General features: G+C 39.2%; 1 pseudogene; it reads right to left on the reverse strand.

Moving 5' to 3' along the window:
* Nucleotides 1–2371: 2371 nt before the first annotated feature.
* On the reverse strand, nucleotides 2372–10125 carry LOC139388207 (zinc finger protein ZIC 3-like; annotated as a pseudogene).
* Nucleotides 10126–10509: the final 384 nt, after the last annotated feature.

Genomic DNA, 10509 nt, shown 5'->3' on the forward strand with positions numbered 1-10509 from the left:
CACAAGGCATTTTATTAACCCTCAAGCTACCGACTGGGGTCATTTTGACCCCAGAGGCATTTTTTTTAACATCATAGTCCAAAGGTGGTTTATTCAATTCTTCGAATTTTTCCTGATTTTGTCAATCAACTTGTTCTTAACAAATCTAAATCATTGTTTAGTGTTTTTGTATCAATTTGAACTGTATCAATAAAAATGCTCCTGATTCCGCCTATATAATATGATCAATTATATTACCTTTATTTGAATCTAGGTTTCTCTGGAGACAGAATTATATGTTATCCATACCAGGAGAGGATAGTGATTTGGACCAGATAGACAGATCACCTGCAGCAATATAACGCCCCATGTACTCGCCTAAGGTCGTACTTCTCTCATGACTGTGTACAAAAACCAAACCTTATTTTTGTTCATATAAAAATCTGCCAATGGTATACAAAATATTTTAAGTCACTTTGAAGTGACTAAAATAATTTGGGCATGTTTTTTTAAGCATATTGCCATAGCCCACCCCATTCCCATTGTTTCAACAACAGCGATGCTAATGCTGGCTGTGGGTTAAGGAAATAAAGAAAACTAAGCCATATTTTTGGTCAATGTCTATCAGAATCACTTTTTGTAAATATCATTATGTATATTTCAAATAGGCAGTCGTTTTAACCAAAAAACATGTATATTTACTTAAGAATTCTGAAGAATGTAATGATACAATCAAATGATGGTCAATTACCTTCTTAGTTCTAATGTGGATTGCACTTTGGGAAAAAGATGCACATTATATGAAGGAAACATTCATATTTTCATATGACAGAATTTGAAAATGAATGGTAATTTTGCTAAAATAACAGTCTGTTTTGGTCATTTTTTGTTTCAGATAACATTATTTACATGTCTAAGGATGTTTTGATAACTAATAAATTGATATTTTACTGTGATTGTTCCTTTTTCAATAGTTTCTTCTTGGGGTCAAAATGACCCCAGTTGGTAATTGATGTACATTATGTAAAATATGTTGGTAGCGTGACGGTTAATCTGATAAAAGATATACTGATATTTCAACACAATTTGTTCATTTGCTACGCCAATGATATCTAATAGCCTATACTGAGAGCAGATTTGTGTACAGATCCACACATAATGTACAGCATCATCATGATAAATAAACAGGGAAAAACTAAATCAAAGTTTTACCAATTTATTGGTAATTTGTGATACACTGCAGTACATAGATAGTATCAATTTCAACAAATCAACAAACTGTGAATTAAAGCCACATTTTGAATATAGGTCAGATTTATGTAACTTATTTTATGCTTTCTGTTATTTATTTCACTTTGCCTTGATCTATGTTTTTTTTACATTTAGCTTTCATTACAAAAATTATCTGAATCTGATGCTAGTTCGGCTAACTGAACAACATATACCAGATGTATTTAAATTGCCTGTTTAAAATATTTTCCTTGATGTTCCACTGAACACTTTAAGAATAGTTTGTGTCTTCTGGGCCGTAAAGGATTGTCAACTTTACTTTGTCCTCAAATGCTGGATCTTGTAAATCATTTAGCAAAGGGTAGGCTACCGCTCCAAAATCCAACATCTAAAAAATAAAAGCCCCAAAATCTATACAAGTGTATCTAGTTATTAGATTCAACATCACTCATAATAAAAAGGTACAAAATGTCCATAAACATGTTTTTCATTGAAGTGTTGACTAAAGCTGCATGCCTAAATCATATTGATTTATATATAACCACTTATATCCGTAAATGTATACAACAACATTACAATAAACTGCAACAAAAATACAATTGTATGAATTATATTGTAAACAGTATATTTTAAGATAGAGAAATTAAGAAATACATTTTTATATTGTTCTTTGCAAAAGGCAACATTCCATGTGGATGACAGTAGGCCCATCTTTTTCTGTCTTAAAACTGATTCTGAAATCAGAGTTAAAATCTAGCAACACATGAAAATACTGTTTTACTCTAATACTTAATTTCACCCTTTATCTGTTTCCTTTTTTTCTCTCTAAAGTTACTTCCTTTCTTTTTATGCACTTTATGGTTTCTATATGTTGCTTTTGATGATTCATTTCGTATGTCTTTCTTCCATTCATGTATTCATTAACCTACTCTTCTACACTTGCACACACTGTACATAGATTTTTCCATTTTTATTTTATTTTGTGTTATTAACTGTACGTTTGTTTATGTGTAACTCTGTGATGTTGTTTTTGTCGTACTGCTTTGCTTTATCTTGGCCAGGTCGCAGTTGTAAATTAAGACTTGTTCTCAACTGGCCTACCTGGTAATATAAACGGGGGGGGGGGGGGGGGGGGGGGGGGGGGTCTTTGTCCATTTATCAATAGGCTTATATGGAGGCCTGTCTATGAATGTAAAGGCTTTGGTGCAGTGGGCCACATTTTCATCTGTAAATCAGTAGTAAATGTGCAGTATTTTCCAAGGATCAGACTTTTCCTAACATTAGGGAGGCTATAGAACAAACATCACTCCAATTTGATTGTATTTGCTCTGCATTTTATGAAGGTGCATTTACAGCTCAGCATTGGCCTACGCTGTGTTTTCTGAACTTTTGTTGAAAACTGAGCAAACCTATGCTATGGGCCTGAATTCCTGCCTACCAGCCACAATTTAATTGAAATGACGTGGAAAAAACGTTGATTCAACCAGTGTGCCCAGTGGGTAATTATATAAACATTTAGTGTTCTCACTTGGACTGTTAACTCTAACCGTTTCAAACGTACCATTCAATCAAATTGGATGAGAGATCCTCTTTAAATATTGACGTATGATGCTTGACCAGCATGGATGGTTTTGTCAAGTCTTCGATGGTTGAGGACATAGGTCTACACGGAGCAGGTGGCGTGGATGACTCATATCCAGAGGTTCCTGTTGGGGAGGTCCCTGAGCTTTGAGATTCGTGAACCTGCAAAGTGAGAACATTTATTGTAGATGTGATAACTCAAAAGGGTATTTTTTGATTGCTCAAATTTACAAACACAGGATATGTAGCCGAGTCCTTCAGTTTTTTCCATAGCCTATATTTTGTGTGTTTTCTTTCAATTACATATAACAATGTAGAATCCTTTGATTTATATATACTACGTCATATAAATATAGGTCATATACGCTGGCCTTTTTCACCAGAAAAGATAGCTTGCCTTCGAGTGTTTCCTCAGAGAGCTGGGATGAGTGTAGGCCTTGTCACACACCTTGCACATATATGGCTTGTCTGAGGTATGTACGTGCATGTGTTTTTTTCTGTCGCTGCTATTTGCGAACCGCCTGTCACAGCCTTCGAAATGGCATTTGAAGGGCTTCTCACCTGCCAAAGAAAATTAGTCATTTTAATGTAGAAATTCATTTAATAAATTGCAATTGCGTTGTGCGTCAAAATTGCAGTTGGATAGGCCTATTGACTGGTAGTTAGTCAAAGTTAGACCCATAGCAGTCTTAAAACAGAGAGCATTGTAACTTCAACCAGTTTCATATAACACATGACATATTGTGTTAGGCCTGTTGATTTAATAGAATGTAGGGCTGGCTCATTACCTGTATGAATCCTTTTATGTATTTTCACATTTTCCGACCTGGCAAACATTTTCCCACAACCATGAAACGGACAATTGAATGGCTTTTCTCCAGTGTGTACACGAATGTGGTTGACTAATTTATACTTTGCTTTAAACGATTGGCCTTCTCTCGGACAATCCTCCCAAAAGCAAGTATGATGACCCTGGTCTGGACCGCCGACATGATCCATGGAGACGTGCGTAACCAGCTCAAACAAGGAGCAGAACATCTTGCCGCACGTTTTTTGCGGTTGATTTGTCTGATTCTCAGCTATCCATTTACAGGTGACATCCTGCTTAGAGGGCTGTCGCATGTATCGAAAGAAAGCACCGTTACCATTCTGTGTTGCTACTCTCATACCCATCTCCACATTGGGATCAAAGTGAAGCTGGGTAGCACTGACGTGTGGGTGAGGACTGGAGACAGGTTGATGTGGATCTGCTCCCACGTATATGTCTCCCTGTGAACCCACATGCGCCCTGCGGTTCGCTGTGTATCCATTTGGGGATGCGCTCTGGTCGTATATCGATGGAAATAGAGGGTACATCGGGTTTTCAGAGATAATCAGGGGCATTCGCAAACTTTCTGTTGAGGTGCGGCTGAAAAATCCGTGCTCAGCATCCCTTGTTGCTATATCGACAATGTCTGAAGTGCGATACCTGATCGAAAAATCCATGGAGTCAATAGCTCTATATTCATGTGAACCGAAGTGACCGCCGTAGTGGTTTTGGAGCGCAGCTGCGTATCCGGAGACTTGGGGAATAAACGGGGACTTCTGTGTCGCGGCAACGTCTTGACACTGGGTGCTTAGATTGAAGGCTACTAACTGAGAGGTCTCTCCATACGGGCTGATCCCTAACCGAAGGTCTTTGCCCACCGGTTCAAGATGTCTTGGCATTCCAACGCCCCGACACCAAGCGCAGAGAATTGCGCATCGTGGTCAATGAGCTTGGTTGTTGAAGCACCGAAGATATAACTTATGTAAAGAAGTACATAAACCTTTTACAGCTTTATAGTGGCCAAAGTGTCCATAATATGCGAAAATCATATGTACGCTTCCATTCTGTTAAATGTATAGGTTAACCCACAATTCCTTGAAATCCCAAGTTTTTTAGAGGGCACAAAATGTGAGAGGAGGTCAAACTCCCACCCTTTTCGATTGCGTGGGCTACAGGCTAGGCTAGTCGATGTATTCGGTCGATTCAAGTCAATCACTCCGCCCAAATACGACACCAGCAGCAACCAAACAGTAACCAATGACATCCAAGATAACCTTTAGGCACGTGATTTTCGTTCAGTGAATTAATTGAAAAGCCATTTCCTCATTGGCAGACTGCATCTACACGTAGAAAGCGTCTGTAGTAACATCAAACCCGTCAAGCTGTCATATTTTTTGTCTATCAAAAAGTGTAGCCTTATTCTCCTGGGTTCTATGACTTTCCTGGGCGTCGTTGCTATACCCTTGACATTGCCTAATTACCACCACTATACTGCTTTAGATTGGCAATGTTTGGGAATTTAATTATTGTGTATTCAACCAAATCTGCACTGCAGTATTTTGGCCGTAGCTTCCCCTGCACTATGATTTACCAGGCAGGTTGTTATGGTCCATGCACAAGTAAATGCCTCCAAATAATACAACTAGCCTATATGTGCGTGCTTTGCCAAATTATGCATAAAAATAGCTTATTACACTTGACCTGTACAGGCAAACTTCAATGTCACGTAAAAACTGTAGTGTAGGCCTATTTGAAACAGGCTAACTGAATGGTAATGTTTCTGTGTAGCCTACTGTACATGTGCCTAAAGGCTGAAACGTTTCAGGGATTTTTTATTATCTTTTCGAATGAAGGCTATATCTTATATTTATCTCAATAATCACTTATGTTTCAGAACAATTGTATCCGGTTTTGCTTCCAGGTGTAGCATTGGTTAAAATGGTGGGCTATAACCCAGTTTTCAGACATTTAAAATTTAAACAAACAACAAAAAGGTTGGGCTAATGCGGTTCGCCTGTAGAATTACTACGACTTGGCAATCAGATGTTGTTCTCACGTCATAAGTAGGCCTAATTGACCAAAGACTTTCAAACTATTATAACTTTCCTTGACAGGGGATTCGAGCGACAGAAGGTAAGGCCTCATTTAGCTCATGTGTTTGCAAACGGCCTTAAGCCCAAGGGTTTGGCAAGGCGTTTGAAGCCACTGCCAATAATCAGTCACGGATCGGGTTGGAGGCCCTCCCCAGGTAGCCAATCACATGGAGTAGTCTACCAGATGCAGCAAACAGGAGCTCTAAATAAATACAAATAAATAAACTACAAGGTCATTTTTCATGATGGAAAATGTATTTGTGGCAGTGAAATAAGTTTTACTTAAGCGAAGCTGTGAAATATAGCCTAGTCAATGTTAAATATTAAAATATCTGGTCTTATTTCTTTGATAGACTACTATATCAACCTTTTTACTTTGATAGCGTTAGATCGCATATTTCATCACGAATAACTAGACTCAGACTACTACACTTTTAAGGAATATGTGTGTTGAACAATGGAGGCTGGTGTAGTAGAGGGAGGGACTGTTTTATACATAGTTTCCTTCAGTGGGAGACTACATAGTAGTAAGTAGCCCAGAAGTACAAGTAGCAGTACAATGCAGTAGTAAAATGTAATGTTTTAGGTAGGCCATGGGTTAGCTATAGTAAATGGGTTCGCTACTGTAGTTTGGTCAGTGAGTGTGGGGGTAGTTTAGTGGGGTGATCTATGCGAGACAGTCTTATGTGCTCCCCCCATTGCTATAATTTGATTTAATAGAATATATTTCTGTTCTGATTTCAGATTTGAAAAGTAGAGAAGCAGACTAAGATTTCATACACTCTAAGTTGCTTCTCAGGTTGTTGGAAAAGTGGAGAGAAAGTAATTGATGTGTTTACTAAAACAGATGTATTGTTGGATTTGTAGAAGCTATTTGCATTTTGATTTCAGATCTAAATCAAGTCAAAATCGAATACATTTTTTTTTGTGGCATACACAGATTAGCAGCTGTTAAAGCATGTGCCGGGAAATGCTTGTGTTTCTAGCTCCAGCAGTGCAGTAAATATCTAACAGTACAATACTAATACACAAATAATCAACAACAACAAAAAAGAAACACGCTATATCAGAGTCCGGAATATAAATTCATATAGACAGTATGGACAATACACAAGTAGGAAAAAGGAATGTACTGCAATAGTTATGTGGATGAGCTATGTCAAGAATACAGTATTTACATATAAACCCGAGAAAACAATTAACGTAATTTTCACAGATCAAATTACATTTCAACAAGATAATGATGCAGGAATGAGAATCTTATCTGTTTAAAACTACAGAAATGATTTCAGAGCAACAAACATTATGTAAACATTACTATACTAAGGTGCAGGGCAGGGTACCGGGTGGAAGGCCGATTAGTGATGAATGTTCAGAAGTCTGATGGCCTGGAGATAGCTGTTTTTAGGTATCTCAGTCACAGCTTTGTAGATGTCCTTGTGTGCAGGCAGTGTGCCCCTGGTGATGTGTTGGGCTGAACGCACCACCCTCTGGAGAGCCCTGTGGTTGCAGGCGGTGCAGTTGCCGTACCAGGTGGTGATACAGCCCGACAGAATGCTCTCGATGGTGCATCTGTAGAAGTTAATGAGGGAAAAAGCAGATACCCTTTATGTAAGTTCTTGGGAAAGTGGCCAAAAACAGCAGTGGTTTCTAAAAGTTGAAATAAAATGTAGTTGATGTGATTACTAAAACTGCTGTATCAATGGATTAGTAAAATGTCAGATTTGATACCCTCTAGGTTAACCTTTTACTGCACTGGCTACACAGAGTGATTATTGGTAGTCAAACATATCTACTTTGAAACAAATGTATACACCACACACACACATGGTTATGGGCTTAAATAAAAGAAGACACCTGTACCATGTCAGATATAGAAATGTGTTCAATTTTGAGTTTGCATCCCAATAATACACTTTATATACATCACAGAAGACAAACAAAACTGTTTGATATAGAAATTTAAAAAAACAATTAAAAAAATATTATTTATGAAATTATCAAACATATGAATAACATTCCATCCATGAGGCCAAAGAGGGCACTTTTGGTCAGTGACTGCAGGAAAAGGTTACCTTGTTGGGAAAGTGGTCAAAGTAGCTGATGTGTGTCATAATTCACAATGTTTACTCCTTGTCTAATGCTTAGAATGTACTCCACCAGTGCTATAATTTGTCGGTTTTGAAATGTTCTATTGCAGTTGTTAATTCAACAGTGGGAAGTTAGCTTAATGAAAGTAGTTAGTGTGGTTCCTAAAACAGCTGTACCTCTTTTAGTAGAACACAATTCTCTTCTGATTTTAATAGCAGAGAAGAAGACCAATATGTCATACCCTCTAAGTTTTTGCTTGTTGTAAAAGTAGTTGATTTGTGTTAAAAGTAAATGTTTACAGTGAATCAAATGTTGGAAGTCATGGGAGTTAACAACAGGAACTTCAGAACGTTGAAGAAACCCCATTAAAGTCCATTTTTGGGGGGTTTTAGAAGGACAAATAGTTAAAAGTATTAATGTTTTCAAATACACACTATTCCAGAACGTTCTGCATGTTTTAAAGTTTGAATTGCGTTTTTAGGCTAGTCCAAGAGCAGTAGGGGAGAGCGAGGTAAGTTGTCACATGGGTAAGTTGTCAAGCTGTTCATACCTCCAACACTAGAGGCGATATCTCAAAAATCCAATAGGTACTTTGTGTGACTACATGTTCTATGGTCAACGTCACTCCGAGGTGAGCACAAGTTTCTTATTTTTCCCCTTCAAAAGAATAGAATTGGCACTTTACATTTTATGCAATAAAACTTTGATAGGTATGAATGTTCAAAAGAATAATTTTGCACTGAGTAGAGGAGACAATAACGTGTATTTTGATACTTTAGCTGCAGTCCTATGTTGAGCCAACCTTGACAATTAGCCAACATTAGCACACATGTCAGTTTGGGGCAAGTTGTCTCAATGACCTTGGGGCAAGTCTTCACTTGTGACAACTTGCCCCAGTATACATAGACACACAGAACATGCTCAAAAAACATTGTGACATTGTGTAATCAGCTCTGATAATAGTATTAAATGTTACTGTAAATTGATTATTATATATATACGTATAGTTTAGAGCAGCAGACATATCCCTGGACTACACAAGACAGGCTCTGGCGTGTGTTTGTGTCTACTAACACATTACATGCCTACTGTGTCAGACAGTATTCACACACAACTCCATACAGTGTCATGCATTTAGTGTGGTGTTATGAATTGCATTGTGGCAACAAGGATAGTAGACATGGAGGTGGGTGTAATAAGCCTGTAATGGAATATGTAATTGCAATGAGGAAATTACTTTTTGAAGGAAAGAAGAAAGGAAGGAAGGAAGGAAGGAGGGGAAGGAAAGACAGATGGTTAGAAATGATAAAAGAAGGACAGAGAATGGCAGCACATCACCTGCCATAATGTTAAAGACAGTGAGGCAGGTGAAGTTGCTAAACAAATCAATCAGGAGTACAGTGAAGGATTTTGACATAAATTACCGTACTCTGACTCTGTATTGTCAAAAGGTTACCAGAGAAGAAGTTGACAGAAAGACAGCCATGCCAACAACAGTGGTTGGCTATACAAAGCCACGGAAGTTTTTTTCCTATGATTTGGAGATGCAGCTTGTTAAGTATATTACTAGGTCAGCGGACATTTATTTTGGTCTGTCGCAAAGTGAGGTCAGAAAGCTTGCTTACCAGTTTGCTGTGGCACATCGGCTGAAGTTCACGCTAATGTGGTCAGAAAAAGAGAAGGCCAGCGCGGAGTGGTTTACAGGCTTCTTAAAGTGTCACCCAACGCTTTCACTGAGAAAGCCAGAGGCAACTAGCCTTGCCATGGCAAGTAGCTTCAACAGAGCAAGTGATAATGCTTTTTTCAACAATGTAGCAGAAGTGCTACAGAAATATCAATTTGGACCAGGAGACATATGGAATGCCTTTTTTTTGTTTTGTTTGTTTTGTTGGCGTGACAGTATCCCCCCCCCCCCCCCCCCAAAGTTGCGGACTCCGGCCGCAAAACTTGACTCTAAAGGGGAGGGTCCGGGTCGGCCTTCTTTACGGCGGCTCGGGTGCGGGACGTGGACCCCGGTCCACCTCAGTCTTGGCCCACTTGGGTGGCGCCTCTGGAGTGGGGACCCTCGCAGCGGGCCCCGGACTGAAGACCCTGGTAGAGGGCGCAACTGGACTGATAGCGCCTCTGGACTGAGGGGCGCCTCTGGACTGAGGGGCGCCTCTGGACTGAGGGGCTGCAATTCTGGCAGCTCCGGAGTGAAGGGCGACTCTGGCGGCTCCGGAGTGAAGGGCGGCTCTGGCGGCTCCGGACTGACGGGCGGCTCTGGCGCCTCCGGACTGACGGGCGGCTCTGGGGCCTCCGGACTGACGGGCAGCTCTGGCAGCTCCGGATGTTAGACTGCATAAACAGTGTGACAACATACCTCGCTAGCGTTCGAAAGAAAAAGTCTGAAATATGTTGTACATTATTTAATGTGAGACTTTTGCTTTCACAAGTCTAACTAATACAATGATGAATTAACTATCCAGGTAGCCTGGTCTGTAAACTTTTTTAATTCCTGAAAACAGAGCTACAATTTCCAGTTTGGAAGGATTGGAAAAGTTAGGCTTAATGTGTCAACCCATAGTCCCAGAGGAAAACAACCTGTGCCTGTGGTTGTTGTCTGGGAAAATGCATGGTTAAGGCCTTACAAATATTGTATACCAAACAAAGTTAAGTGCACTTTAAAGTTTTACATAAAATATATCCATGTAATTCTATGTTATCCACATATACAGTGGGGCAAAA

The sequence above is a fragment of the Oncorhynchus clarkii genome, chromosome 29 (assembly GCF_045791955.1).
Source record: "Oncorhynchus clarkii lewisi isolate Uvic-CL-2024 chromosome 29, UVic_Ocla_1.0, whole genome shotgun sequence".
Lineage (NCBI taxonomy): Eukaryota > Metazoa > Chordata > Actinopteri > Salmoniformes > Salmonidae > Oncorhynchus > Oncorhynchus clarkii.